We start from the raw sequence: 15,471 nt of genomic DNA, 5'->3' as shown, positions 1-15,471 counted from the left end.
AATGAGCCCCTCCACTACCACCCCGAGGACTGTGAATGATATGAAACCTACATACATTTTTCTTCTTCTCTGAATTAAATTATAGGGTTAATTTAGATTTTGTTCCAGTGCAGTAACAACAGAGGAAATCATTCCTGTAGAAAATGCTATCTTCTGTCCTTCTCATAAGGTGATTTATAGCTTATTTTGTGGAAACGTGACAATAATGGAGAAACTTACAAAAATAGCTAAATTAAAAAGCAGACTCAAATGGCCTTCTTTCCTTCTTTAGGTATTCCGGATAGATTGGAAAAAATGTGCGAGTGTCCAGTTCTCTACACACAGGCATAGTAAATTTAAACGTTTTCACATTTAAGCTGAAAAAGCTATTTGATAACCACCTCATTTGCCACCAGAACAAATTGCCCTGTATTTGGCACCCTGCAGTCAAAGGCTCTGAGAACAGTAGCTCGCATTAGCTGGTATTTGACTCTTGTCTGCTCAGACAAAGTTTTGGAAGATTTGCTATGGTGGCTGTGTAGTGTTGTATGGCTTGAGGGGAAAGGAAAGCAATCCATTGAAATTGAAAGTCCAAATGAAGAGTTCATCACAAGCTGAGGCGCAATCTCGTGGAGATTGACATTTCACCATGGTGCCAGTCAGAGAAGCTAGATTAAAAGCCTGTACCCAATCAACCAGGAACGGCAAGCCTCTTGGAAGTGATATATCAGCGAGTAGGGTGTCAGCTGATCGATAACACCACTGAGTCCACTGGTAGAAGCTTCTGCTGGGGTCGTTTGTCAGACCGCCCCGCTCGCCGCAACATCTTTATACCGGCATGCACTCATCTGCCTAATAACATCAGCCATTCAAGTGCTTTGAGTGTCTGGTTCAGAGCTGGATAAGGCAAAAAAGATTCCCCAAATGTCAGGAGTGGGACAGGCGGGCAAGGAGAGGCTTTAGGGTGTCATGGTTCTCATTGAGGGGGTGTGAGAGTCGTTGACTGGCCCACTTCTGAGGGCCTCCTGCTGGGGCTCTAAGCATGGGCAGCCCCCTCGCTGGCAAGAGATCAGTCATGAAGCTGGGTTTGAGGCACTATCTGATCCAGTTGTAAGACAAACAAACACACTTCAAATCCATATACCTTAATTTTCCCCCATTAGTGCTCCAGACAGTCTGATGTGTTGGGCACTGCAAATAACTTCCTTTCTTTCTCTTATCATCCTCTTTGAGGAGTTGAACAACTTCTAACTTCTCTCCTATTTTCACAGTTTGCCAAATCATTTAGCTATATCCAGTTGCCAAATCATTCAGCAATATCCACTTCTATTTGCTTAGAAGATTCTACAATGATTTTTGTGATTTTTGTGATTTCAAGCACTTAGTTGTGAAATGTTAACCATGCTCTCATATTCCTCAAACACTCCTTGGTGGCACATCCTCCAGGATTCTCACTGGCAGTGAGAGGCAGCCACACATTACCAGATGGCATCTAACAGCCAGCAGCTCCTAAACGAACGGGTTGTGTCCCAAATGGAACCCTATTCCCTATATAGTGCACTAGGGCCCTGGTCAAAATATAGGGAATAGGGTGCCATTTGGGAAACAGACATAGAGATGGTGATGGGTGCTGTGTTCCCTCAATGAGCCTCTTCCTCCTGGCCAGGGGCAGACCCATTTCCTGCTCTTCCTCAGGCCGTGATCCCTGAACCATGCAGTCAGGCTAATGTGCTGTTTCACAGCTGTGTGTGTGTGTGTGTGTGTGTGTGTGTGTGTGTGTGTGTGTGTGTGTGTGTGTGTGTGTGTGTGGCAGCTGAGTTTGTTTACCTCCTGATCTCTGTAGGGTTGAGACTTTTGCTATCTTGAGCCACATACAGACCAACACACACACACACACACACACACACACACACACACACACACACACACACACACACACACACACACTGTCTAAATGCAGCCTCACCCTAACACTCAATGAATGCATACACTCAACTGTGTCCATCTCGTCTGACCCTCTATGGATGTTGCCCAATGACATACAGTACAGTGCCATTGTCTTTATTTGCTTCTCCTACCTTCACTTATTGTGGCTGTGAAAGGAGTGAGGTGAGGGGTGATAAGCTTTGCTTGGTAAATTCATCATGGCCCATGTTGTGCTCCCTGTGCCATTGTCAGGCTGTGAAAGTCAGCTCAGCTGCAACACCCCAGCTCAAATGGGATAATCGGCTAATCCTTTATCTGCTTAGGCATGGAGGTGGCTGCCTATGTGTGCATGATGGGCCCTTAATTAATGATGATGGGGACTTTCGACAGCACAAGGCGACTGCGAGAGGGATTTGGGGCTGCAGGTTTCTCTTGCACAACAGCAGCAGCAGCAGCAGCACCATTCCACCATGGATGTGACCTTGTGTCGCATTGTGAAATGCTAGGTGACAAATCTGGCGCTGCTGCCCCTGTGATGCCACCACCGCTCGGTGAAAAACTTTCAGACTCAACCAGTGTTCCCCTATATTAATTTAGCAGCGGGATGGTAAAAGGTTTTTAATTTGAACTTAAAGAACTAAAACCATATATAAAGTATGTAGAAAAGATAATGGAGCTATACATTCTTTAAACAAAATCATCTTTGAGAACTAACAACCACCAGAATAAAAACTAGACAGTCATGAATATTCAAAAAATGTCATGGCATGGGGTCTCCATTGATTTTGTTATAATGTTTGAGTCACTCAGATAGCATAAGAACACAACATAAGCCATGGCAAAATGTGTAGAATTGCGAGAAATTTGCTTTAAAACGGCAAAATGAATCTCAGCCCCATGGCAAAATGTGTAGAATTGCAGGAAAGTAGCTTTAAAACAGCAGCATTTTGTCTCTGGGGCCAAGAGGAGAGCCTCTAAAATGTTTGTCCGGAGAGGCCCCCCCCCCCCACACACACACACCCTGGAGTTGCAGTGAGGAGAGGTGTGACTGAGAGTGTCGGTATAGGAAGGGATTAGTATTTGAAAGAGGATTAGGCCATGGGCTGCTTCTAAGTGCTTGTTGTGTGCATCCTCAGCCGTGGCATCAGAGCACTGTGCTTGCCAAGTGATAAAGAACCCTGTACCTCTCTCTTCCTTTCTCCATTTACATCTCGCTTCCTCTCTCTAACCCTCTCTCTCTTTCCCCTTTCTCTCCCTCTCACTCTCCATGTCTCTCTCTTTCCTCTCTATCTCTGCCTCTCTGTATTGATCTACATCTCTCTCTTCCCCTCGCCTCTTTCTCTCTCTATCTTTCTCTCTCCCGCTCTCTTTCTCAAGGCAGAAGGTGTTCAAACTGGCCAACCTCTTGGCACATGAATGGCTTGACCGAGCCATAAGAGGATCTCTTAAGACTTGTGCCAACTCTCCTTTTAGCCTCTTGCTCTGTTGTCCAACACCTAACAACCCAGAGCTGACTGGTCAACTCAAGTGCCTCCATGCATGGCAGGAACCTGGAATGTGTGTAGCTTCATGCATGGCAGCAGTGTGTGTAGTGAAGGTAGTTCAAATAACTATGTTTGTGGGTGAACACCCTGAGACCCCAGGGCTAATATCCAGGTTTAAGCTGCAGCTGACAACCCGAGATTGAAACATGGTTGGTTACATTGGTGCTGTGACTCTGATAACACAGTTGATGTACATTCGCTTCTGAGGTTGATGGAGGTTCAGTTTAAATCAAGTGGATTTTGAACTTATTTCTACCGCTTCTAAAACAAACAGTTCCAATGAAAACACAAAACAGGTACAGTACCAGTCAAAAGTTGACACAACTAACCTTTTACTATTTTCTACATTGTAGAATAATAGTGAAGACATCAAAACTATGAAATAACACATATGGAATCATGTAGTAACCAAAAAAGTTTTATACAAATTAAAATCTATTTTATATTTGAGATTCTTCAAAGTAGCCACCCTTTGCCTTGATGACAACATCGCACACTATTGGCATTCTCTCAACCAGCTACCATGAGGTAGTCTCCTGGAATGCATTTCAATTAACACTTGTGCCTTATTTGTGGAATTTCTTTCCTTCTTAATGCATTTGAGCCAATCAGTTGTGTTGTGACAAGGTAGGGGTGGTATACAGAAGATAGCCCTATTTGGTAAAAGACCAAGTCCATAGTATGTCAAAAACAGCTCAAATAAGCAAAGAGAAATGACAGTCTATCATTAATTTAAGACATGAAGGTCAGTCAATGTGGAAAATGTAAAGAACTTTGAAAGTTTCTTCAAGTGCAGTGGCAAAAACCATCAAGCGCTATGATGAAACTGCCTCTCATGAGGACCATCACAGGCAAGGAAGACACAGGGTTACCTCTACTGCAGAAGTAGAGTTACCAGAAATTGCAGCCCAAGTAAATGCTTCACAGAGTTCAATTAACAGACACATCTCAACATTAAAAGTTCAGAGGAGACTGCGAGAATCAGGCCTTCATGGTCGAATTGCTACAAAGAAACCACTACTAAAGGACACTAATAAGAAGAAGAGACTTGCTTGGGCCAAGAAACACGAGCAATTCCGGTGGAATTCTGTCCTTTGGTCTGATGAGTCCAAGTTTGAGATTTTTGGTTCCAACCGCCGTGTCTTTGTGAGACACAGAGTAGGTGAACAGATGATCTCTGCATGTGTGGTTCCCACCGTGAAGCATGGAGAAGGTGTGATGGTGTGGGGATGCTTTGCTGGTGATAGTCAGTGATTTATTTAGAATTCAAGGCACACTTAACCAGCATGGCTACCACAGAATTCTGCAGCAATTAAGCCATCCCATCGGGTTTGCGCTTAGTGGGACTATAATTTGTTTTTCAACAGGACAATGACCCAACACACCTCCAGGCAGTGTAAGGGCTATTTGACCAAGAAAGAGAGGGATGGAGTGCTGCATCAGATGACCTGCCCCCCACAATCACCCGACCTCAATCCAATTGAGATGGTTTGGGATGAGTTGGACCGCAAAATGAAGAAAAAGCAGCCAACAAGTGCTCAGCATATTTGGGATTCCTTCAAGTCTTTTGGAAAAGCATTCCAGGTGAAGCTGGTTGAGAGAATGCCAAGAGTGTACAAAGCTGTCATCAAGGCAAAGGGTGGCTACTTTGAAGAATCTCAAATATAAAATATAAAACACTTTTTTGGTTAATACAATTTTTCATGTGTTATTTCATAGTTTTGATGTCTTCACTATTATTTTACATTGTAGAAATTAGGAAAAATAAAGAAAAACCTTTGAATGAGTAGGTGTGTTCAAACGTTCTTGACTGGTACTGTATTTCTGTAAACCATTTATTTGTGTACAGCTCAGTTGCAGAAAACACGTACGATGTTATTGAGAAAAGACATTGCCCACTGGGCACAAACTGGTTGAATCAACATTGTTTTAACATCCTTTGTCAACAATGGAATCAACGTGTTGTTTTGAGGGTAAAATTTCAACCACAGGATTATGTTATCATGGTCACAAACTTTCAACATAGACAAACCTTGTGTAGGGACTTCTTTAGCTACCTACAACTACGAACCTTTATTAGGGTGACTCTCAAGGGACAATGGAACCTACCTAAGATGTCACCTATTGAACAACTCTGCCATGCAGACCAAACACTATTCAAGACCATTTCCCGTGTTTACGATGCTCTTATGTCAGGACTAACGCTGCCTGAGCTAGATAAACCCCGACTTAGATGGGAAAAAGATCTGGGTATTGATCTTGATGAGGGTCTATGGAGTGACCTATGCAGGGATGGTGTTACATCCACATTGAACTCCAGATACAGACTGATCCAGTTTAATTTCCTCCATCAGCTCTATATCACCCCATCTAGACTGCACAAGTTCAACCCTGATATCTCCTCCCTATGTTTTAGATGTGGCTCAGATGAAGGAACATTCCTCCATTCCACTTGGCAGTGTTCAAAGCTACACGGTTTCTGGCAGGGGCTATGCGATACCATATCCTCAATTCACGGGGTTGCATTCCCTTTAGACCCAGAGGTCTGTCTACTGGGTAACTTTACTAACACCAATCTTAGGCAAAGCCAAACTATAAAGCTAACAGAAATATTGCTAGCGATTGCCAAGAAATGTATTGCCTTGAAATGGAAATCGGATTCCTCCCTGCCAGTTGCAATGTGACTATCGGAAGTGAATAGTTGTATCCCACTGGAGAAAATCACTTACTGCTTGAGGAATAAGTTAAAGACATTTCACAGAATTTGGCAACCTTTTATTGACTATATGGAGAATCTCCCCCCACATCACATTGATTGAATCTCTAGATAATTGTTATATAATGTTTCACACGTAATGTATAATACGATCCAATGATCCAATGTCTCATTATTATTATTTTTATTTTACTCTTTATTATGACTTTTATGTATTATGTATGGTTGTATATATAATTATTATTTTTTATTTTTTGTTACGCTGGTCTGTTACTGTCACTTTGTCCTATTGTTGTGTAATATCTTTTCACTTTTGTTTTGAATGTGCTTAATTGGAAAATGCAAAAATAAAATATATATTAAAAAAAAAACTGGTGTAAAACATGTTGAATTTGTACCTTTGAAACAACGTCAGATCTTTAACGTAATATCCACTATGAGAAAATAAATGCTGGGCAGCACCTCCTACTGGAGAGTTGATCTATTTACAGCTATCCCTTTGGTCTCCTATCCAGGGTTTTAACCAAGTCCAACCTTGCTAAGCTTTGATATTTGTCACTAACTATAACCAATGTGCTATCATTCACTGTTGGTATCAAGGGGTGGCAGGGTAGCCTAGTGGTTAGAGTGTTGGACTAGTAACCGAAAGGTTGCAAGTTCAAATCCCTGAGCTCACATGGTACAAATCTGAACAAGGCAGTTAACCCACTGTTCCTAGGCTGTCATTGAAAATAAGAATTTGTTCTTAGCTGAGTTGCCTAGTTAAAAAAAGGTTGAACAGAGCAAATTGACTTTAATCATATATCATTAATGATGCTATTTAGGCCGATATAGCATTTGGGAAGTCATCAATAGCTATTGTTTAAATTCAGCCCAGGATTCAACTAAAAACAGACAATACATAGGCCTAGGTTTTCAAACTTTGGTTGATTTCAAATAGAAGTTAATTTTAAATAAGTTGGATTCACTTTCCATCTCAATCAAAAATCTAAGTTAAAGAATAGGATCAATTCAAACTGTATTTAAAGATTTGATTTAGTCCTATTCTTTAACTTCGATTTTTGGTGGAAATGGAGCCGTGAATCCAACATTTTGTAGACAATCTGAAATTAAAGCCAGACTCGATGGCACAGATGGAGCAATCCAAGCAGAAGAAACGTCTTCTTCAAATCTTGATATTTGGTTGTGTCGACATCCAAACACTGTCACACCCTGATCAGTTTCACCTGTCCTCGTTATTGTCTCCATCCCCTCCAGGTGTCGCTTGTTTTCCCCAGTGTATTTATCCCTTTGTTTTCAGTCTCTCTGTACCAGTTTGTCTTGTATGTTCCAAGTCAACCAGTGGTTTTTCCCTGTACTCATGCCTTTGCTATTCTCTTTCTTCTAGTCCTCCTGGTTTTGACCCTTGCCTGTTCTGGACTCTGTACCCACCTGCCTGACCATTCTGCCTGCCTTGACCATGAGCCTTTCTGCCATTCTGTACCTCCTGGACTCTGATCTGGTTTTGACCTTTTGCCTGTCCATGACCATTCTCTTGCCTACTCCTTTTGGATTATTAAACATTGTAAGACTCCAACCATCTGCATCTGGGTCTAGCCTTGTGTCATGATAAATACAATTCAATGTCCATTGTGCAGTAAGGTAAATGGCCTATTAACTTGTCTACAAGTTAACAAATTATATGTGGGTTTCATGTCTCCATCTCAACCAAAAATGAAAGTTAAAGAAATAAAAGAATACGATTAAGCCAGTGATTCAGATCTATCTATCGAAGCAATATGTTAATATTTGTCAACCAAGCACAATTCAATATGAATTTTCTAAGACATTAAATAGCCTTAATATTAGGCTATCTTACAAATGAATGTAGCAGTATTTATTCTACCTTAACATGAGAAACACATCCATGGCCACATTGAGGTTACTGTAACAATAAATGTCTTATGTAATCATATAAAGAGTACATGTTCAGGGTCGCAGGTCTGTGGAAATATTCACAATTGCTATAATAATCTGCACAGAATCTAAAACGGCATTGATCACTTGCACCATATACTTTAATGTATTCTCAACTGCAATCCAGGTCATTTGGTTGTGCTATTTATTAGATGAAGTACAGTGATAACACATTTAGGTGACAACTAAACAAAAAAACGGACATTGATTTGGTGATAACACATTGGGAATTCAACAAACTTTTGGCTGTCTTTTTGAGTGGGTGAAAATAAGTTGGAATCTCATTGGCCAATGTATCAACCAAATGTTACCCAATTCTTCACGTTGAAATTATGTGGCGTGCCCAGTGGGTAGTGAGATCCAATACACTCCAAATGGAAGCAGTGGAACAATTTATAACTTTCACTTCTGGGCTGCAGTGATACAATAACAGCACACAAAAGATTATACACAAAATAGATAAATGTGAAACAGCTGGTGGGCTGAAAAATTATTACTTTTTTCCAAACCAGAGTGAAGCAATGAACAGCTCACCGAATGTTATTGCTTTGCTTTCCTTAAACTGATGTCGGGACAAAATCAGATAATTGATTTATATTTATAAAATGATATTTATTTTTCATCTTCTCCTTTCATATTGTACAGCCAGGCGTTCCTCTATCTCTGCCTGTGTGTGCGTTCACTATTCTTTGAGGTTATGTTGCAGGCATAAAATGCTGACACAGACGGCCACCAAACCTGCTCATTGGGATCAAACTAACAGATGTGCTTTCAGTGAGAGGAAGAGGATGTGTCATAACAACTGAGAGGAACAGATTATACCTGTCAAAGAGAGTTCTATAGGAAGTTAGAAGTTGGAGGGCAAAGCCATACTGCATAATGTGTGCTCAGGGGTTAAGGTCCCCATTGGTGCAGAAAATAGATCTAGGATCAGCTTGCCCTCCCCGAATCCTAACATTAACCATTAGTGGGGAAAATGCTCAACTGACCAAAGATCAGCATCTTCTAGGGTGTAAGACTATTTCGAAGATAAATACACAATGCAGAGGACGAGAGGTCAATAAAGTACTAACAATCAATGGAAATAGGGGGTTTTCTGTGATATCAATAGGTCAGAGACATGGGAGGAATTTGTCTAGGCATCGAGCCTGAAAGAGGATACTTGTTATTTGTCCATTGGCCCAGTTTTATTGCAAGGAATTCTAATTGGTCAACCACAGGCTAGGGCTGGGATATAAAACTACATCCTGTCCCTTTGTTCTGTGGAGAGAATCACTGGAGAGAATCACTGAGGACAGGGGAGTATGAACATCTACCTCCCCGCATGATTTGTTCTCTTTGAATAAAACAATTTTTCTCCCCCTGATTTGCTTTGGGTCTATGTTATTGAAGAGTAACATCAACTGCTAACAACGAGCAGCTTCACTCTACACCTGCATGTGCAGGGGCCTTCAAATCCAGCCCCACAGCCCCCCTCTCTTTGCTAGGCTACAGATCAGTTGTTTTATATTGGCTTGCCAGAGTCCACATACACCGAGTCTAATCAGCAGCGGATTCCAAGGTCTAAATCAGTTGCTGGTCAAAAAGGGAAAGGAAGGAAACTAGTTGGTATTTAATGGACTCATCATGATCATGGACTCAGGGCTGAGTGACTTAACTCACCCAGTTTAGCAACCATGTAATGTTAAATGCTATTCTTTTTGGACCAATAACCAATGTCAAACTGCGTCCCAAATGGCACCCCATTCCCTACAAGGTGCATTAGTTTTGAACGGAGCCCTTTGGCACCCTATTCCCTAAGGGCCCTGGTCAAAGTAGTGCACTCTTTAGGGAATAGGATGCCATTTGGGGCACAACCAATGGCCCCTGTTTAGCATGTCTTCAAATAAATTCAAACCAATTTGTCAGGCAACAAATCTATTTAAGAGATGATTATGGCATGAAATGTAAAATACATTGACTTAAATTGGGTTTTGGTCCAAAAGAGGCTAATTTAAGCAGTTGGTGGCATCAATAACCAAAGTGTGGATTGCAGTCTCCTCACTGATGAATTGAAGATAAATCGGAAACAGATTCATGAGCACTGATACTACAGTGAAAGTATTTTTCTCAAAGTGTTGCCGTGAATAAATTATACAGATTGGAAAATAAATTGACATACGTGTAACAGAGTTAAGATTGTGCCGTATACTCACTTCACAGCTTGAAATGCTGCCATTGGAACTGCCTGATTTGGTACCTTTTCGCAACTGGTTTGTAAGTTGTCAAGCAGGGCAGCCACGTGAGTTGGCAAGGAGACAGTGAAGGAAGTGATACTGTTAGCAGCACAGTGACACCAGTTACATAATTTCACTATTACAGATAGTGGCAGTGTAATCTATGGTGGGTAAAATGCCAATCACAGCTGTGGATGTGAATCTCATTAGAAGAGTGACATAGTGCTACTTACAGTGGCATTTGGTGGATAGTATTATGTGCATTTGAGGACATGGTGATGAAGTGGATAACTTTGTCAATCATGACAACACTTCACATAAGGGTGCTTTCTACCATATTGTTACTCAACTAGTTTTGGTAACTTGCAATAACTGTAATGTAATAGCTGTAGTTTTTTACATCTGAAAAGTAACATGTTATAACGCTTGACTTGTTCCATCTACAGTTGAAGTCAGAAGTTTGCATACACCTTAGCCAAATACATTTAAACTCAGTTTTTCACAATTCCTGACATTTAATCCTAGTAAACATTTCCTGTCTTAGGCCAGTTAGGATCACCACTTTATTTTAAGAATGTGAAATTTCAAAATAATAGCAGAGGGAATGATTTATTTCAGCTTTTATTTCTTTCATCACATTCCCAGTGGGTCAAATTAGTATTTGGCAGCATTGCCTTTAAATTGTTTAACTTAACTTGGGTGAATTTTGGCCCAATCCTCCTGACAGAGATGATGTAACCGAGTCAGGTTTGTAGGCCTCCTTGCTCGCACATGCTTTTTCAGTTCTGCCCACACATTTTCTATAGGATTGAGGTCAGGGCTTTGTGATGGCCACTCCAATACCTTGGCTTTGTTGTCCTTAAGCCATTTTGCAACAACTTTGGAAGTATGCTTGGGGTCATTGTCCATTTGAAAGACTCATTTGCAACCAAGCTTTAACTTCCTGATTGATGTCTTGAGATGTTGCTTCAATATATCCATATAATTTTCCTGCCTCATGATGCCATCTACTTGCTGAGCGGCCTTTCAGGTTATGTCAATATTTGACTCGTTTTACTGTGGATATAGATCATTTTGCACCTCTTTCCTCCAGCATCTTCACAAGGTCCTTTGCTGTTGTTCTGGGATTGATTTGCACTTTTCGCACCAAAGTACATTCATCTCTAGGAGACAGAACGCATCTCTTTCCTGAGTGGTATGACGGCTGTGTGGTCCCATGCTGTTTATACTTGCGTACTATTGTTTGTACAGATGAACATGGTACCTTCAGGCATTCGGAAATTGCTCCCAAGGATGAACCAGACTTGTGGAGGTCTACAATTGTTTTTCTGAGGTCTTGGCTGATTTCTTTTGATTTTCCCATGATGTCAAGCAAAGAGGCACTGAGTTTGAAGGTAGGCCTTGAAATACATCCACAGGTACACCTCCAATTGACTCAAATGATCTCAAGTAGCTTATCAGTAGCTTCTAAAGCCCTGACGTAATTTTCTGAAATTTTCCAAGCTGTTTAAATGTACTGTCAACTTAGTGTATGTAAACTTCTGACCCACTGGAATTGTGATACAGTGAATTATGAGTGAAATAATCTGTCTGTAAACAATTGTTGGAAAAATTACTTGTGTTATGCACAAAGTAGATGTCCTAACCGACTTGCCAAAACTATAGTTTGTTAACAAGAAATTTGTGGAGTGGTTGAACAACTAGTTTTAATGACTCCAACCTAAGTGTATGTAAACTTCCGACTTCAACTGTATATATATTTTAGGAAGCTTGTTTGTTAGCCACATAGGACCATCCTGATCTCGTGATCTTACATTCTGTTTCGCTACATGGATTCATAGAATATAGGCTCACGAGATCAGGATGGTCGTAGGAGGCTATGTATTTGTGGGCTTCATGATCAATATTTAGAAAACAACTCTCCATATATTGTTTTCAACAAAGACAGTGCCAGTGGCGGTTCTAGACCATTTCAACTGGGGGGGCCAAGCTGGGGCCAGTTGTACTGTTAGAGGGGCCAGTTACATTAGACGTTATTGTTGTCATATTGTTTCGCATGTGGTACGATACTGTTGTGTTCCGCCTAAAGCTGTCCCTCTAGAAAATGTGCGGGTTAAATTAGTGTTCCGCATTGCCACTGTCTAATAACGGATGTAAAAAAGAACGATAGTAAAAATGTGTTATGTAAAAATTATTTCATACTCCACATTTAGGAGGGCCACAAGGGGGTCCAAAATTGTTGTCACAGGGGCAACATGCCCCCCCCCCAGAACCACTAGTGGACAGTGCATCTTAATCTATAGACAGTATTCTGGTGAGACTGACTCTTTACAGGTTTAACATACAATCACAGAAGCAGGTGGAACAGATTGACATCCATATGGTTGTTGCCAAGAAATTGTAAAGTCTGGATATTTTACATGTGTATGTATGCAGTCTACAGATTTCCTATGTATGGCAACAGTTGGAGTCAGAGGCATCATGCCCATAGATTTGCCCTTTTTTAAATGGTAAATTAATTTCTCAATTTAATTTTTAAGCCCACGTTTTATCATAATTATTTATAAAAAGATCTGTCAGCGGTATTTTGCGGAGGGGACACACTGACTGGAACAGGCAAAGAGTACTACCCCCCACCCTTATTCTCCCAACTAGAAAATACATACATTTCTTTAATTCTTACGTTATGATACTATATACCAGCAGTTGTACTAAACTCATAAAGCATAAAAGTTCTTAAAGAATCAATGTGCATAATTAATAAAACATTTGGTAAACAGGTAAAGATAGATAACCTATGCAGAAATATATTTTTGCAAAAAAGTATATATATATATATATATATATATTACATAGAGTTAGGCATAATGATTATGGCTCTAGATTGCAGGAAAAAGCTGTTTCAGGTGTTTGGAAAATGCACAATTCTCCGACTTAACTCTATTACTATACTATTGAATGATTCTAGTGAATTATTAAACTGTGCATTAAATAATTAAACAAGTTACTAAATGATGCTACAAGATGCTTTTTTATTTTATTTACACTGAACAAAAATATTACTGAGTATATAAGTAAATCAGTCAATTGAAATACATGAATAGGCCCTAATCTGCATTTCACATGACTGGGAATACAGATATGCATCTGTTGGTCTAAGATATCTTAAAAAAGGTAGGGGCAGGGATCAGAAAACCAGTGAGTATCTGGTGTGACCACCATTTGCCTCTTGCAGCACAACATATCTCCTTCACATAGAGTTGATCAGGCTGTTCATTGTGGCCTGTGGAATGTTGTCCCACTCCACTTCAATGTTTGTGCAAAGTTTCTGGATATTGGAGGGAACTGGAACATGCTGTCATACACGTCGATCCACAGCATCTCAAACATGCTCAATGGGTGACATGTCTGGTGAGTAGGCAGGCCGTGGAAGAACTGTGACATGGTGCCGTCCGTGCATTATCATGCTGAAACATGATGTGATGGCGGCGGATGAATGGCATGGCAATGGGCCTCAGGATCTTGTCACAGTATCTCTGTTTATTGAAATTGCCATCAATAAAATGCAATTGTGTTCATTGTCCATGGCTTATGCTTGCCCATACTATAACCCCACTGCCACCATGGGGCACTCTGTTCACAATGTTGACACCAGCAAACCACTCGCCCACACGACGCCATACATCTACCCAGTACAGTTGAAACCATGATTCATCCGTGAAGAGCATAGTTCTCCAGCGTGCCAGTGTCCATCGAAGGTGAACATTTGACCACTGATGTCAGTTACAACACTGAGCTGCAGTCAGGTCAAGACTCTGATAAGGACAACGAGCACACCGATGAGCTTCCCTGAGATGGTTTCTGACAGTTTGTGCAGACATTTTCAGTTGTGCAAACTCAGTTTCATCAGCTGTCTGGGTGGCTGGTCTCAGGCGATCCCGCAGGTGAAGAAGCCGGATATGGAGGTCCTGGGATGGCGTGGTTACACGTGGTCTGCGGTTGTTAGGCCGGTTGACCAAATACTGTCAATTCTCTAAAACGACATTGACATTGGCGGAGGCTTATGGTAGCGAAATGAACATTCAATTCTCTGGCAACAGCTCTGGTGGACATTCCTACAGTCAGCATGCCAATTGCACACTCCCCTCAAAACTTGAGACATTTGTGGCATTGTGTTTTGTGACAAAACTGCCCATTTTAGAGTGGCCATTTACTGTCCCCAGCACAAGGTGACTAAAATAAAAATATAAAAAATATAATATAATATAAATATAAATATAAGGTGCACCTGTGTAATGATCATGCTGTTTAATCAGCTTCTTGATATGCCACACCTGTCAGATGGATGGATTATCTTGGCAAAGGAGAAATGCTCACGAACAGGGATGTGAACAACATCTGAGAGAAATAAGCTTTTTGTGCATATGGAACATTTCTGGGATCTTTTATTTCAGCTCATGAAACATGGGACCAACACTTTACATGTTGCGTTTATATTTTTTATCAGTATATTTATTGGCCCATCCACCCCCCACAGCTTTTTTCTTTTTTTTACATATACACTACTGTTAAATATTTTTTAAAGAAAAGCACATTTTTTGTACATTAAAATAACATCAAATTGATCAGAAATGCAGTGTAGACACTGTTAATGTTGTAAATGACTATTGTAGCTGGAAACGGCTTAAACTTTATGGAATATCTACATAGGCGTACAGAGGCCTATTACCAGCAACCATCACTCATGTGTTCCAATGGTAATCGAACCCACAAATGCTGATGCTCCAGATACTTAACTAGTCTAAAGAAGGCCAGTTTTATTGCTTCGTTAATCAGAAAAACAGTTTTCAGCTGTGCTAACATAATTGCATAAGGGTTTTCTAATGATCAATTAGCCTTTTAAAATTATAAACTTGGATTAGCTAACACAACATGCCATTGGAACACAGGAGTGATGGTTGCTGATAATGGGCCTCTGTACACCTATGTAGATATTCCATAAAAAAAACCTGCAGATTCCAGCTACAATAGTCATTTACAACATTAACAATGTCTACACTGTATTTCTGATGAATTTGATGTTATTTTAATGTACAAAATTGTGCTTTTCTTTCAAAAACAAGGACATTTCTAA

The sequence above is a fragment of the Salmo salar genome, chromosome ssa12 (assembly GCF_905237065.1).
Source record: "Salmo salar chromosome ssa12, Ssal_v3.1, whole genome shotgun sequence".
In the NCBI taxonomy this organism is placed as follows: Eukaryota; Metazoa; Chordata; class Actinopteri; order Salmoniformes; family Salmonidae; genus Salmo; species Salmo salar.
The sequence above is the reverse complement of the archived record's forward strand: the minus strand, read 5'-3'. Positions refer to the sequence as shown.